The sequence below is a fragment of the Aptenodytes forsteri genome, unplaced genomic scaffold (assembly GCF_000699145.1).
Source record: "Aptenodytes forsteri isolate BGI_AS27 unplaced genomic scaffold, ASM69914v1 Scaffold15, whole genome shotgun sequence".
Lineage (NCBI taxonomy): Eukaryota > Metazoa > Chordata > Aves > Sphenisciformes > Spheniscidae > Aptenodytes > Aptenodytes forsteri.
In genome coordinates, this window is record NW_008795129.1 from 19,594,990 (window position 1) to 19,595,573 (window position 584).

General features: G+C 52.7%; 1 protein-coding gene across 1 annotated transcript in view; it reads right to left on the reverse strand.

The window, feature by feature from the left end:
* The window catches only part of VAX1 (ventral anterior homeobox 1), a 10,344-nt gene that overhangs the window by 7,186 nt on the left and 2,574 nt on the right, over positions 1-584 (reverse strand). The window lies entirely within an intron of this gene.

Sequence of the window (584 nt, forward strand, 5' to 3'; positions counted from 1 at the left end):
AGGGACCCCGCACGCTGCCACCGCCGCTGCTGTCCGCTCAGGTCCAGCTGCCTTTCCTGGGTGTGACAACAGCTCTGCGCTCCTTTCCCAATCTCCCGGCCTGGACAGTCTCTCTCCCCTCCCCACCCATTTTAAACAACGTGTAACTTTAAAAAGGAATCCTGGAAGCCCCTCCAAAAAAAACCCCAAAACAAAACAAAAAACACCCATGGCGGTTTCTGTAACCTACGAGCTATTGAACTTGTCATTCCTATCCGGCAGGGGAAAGAAAAAAGCTAATTAGCTTGTCAGGGGAATTTATTGTTGTATGATATTTTGCAGAAATGTGAAACCGGCTTTCAGAAGTTTGGTCTTTTGACATGCTTCCCCGCACCCTCGCATAGTTTTAACCCGCCTGACCGCCCACGGCCCACGGCCGCTCTGCCCTGCAGGATGGAGGGGCGATTCTCCCCCTCGAAAATACAAGGACTCAAAATACAGCCCAAACTTCAGTCCCGTCCCTGGATCTCTTGTACCCAGGAAAGAGCGCTCAGACCAAACGTCTCTAATCCAGCAGCTCCCAGGGGAAGGTGGCAACGTGCCCC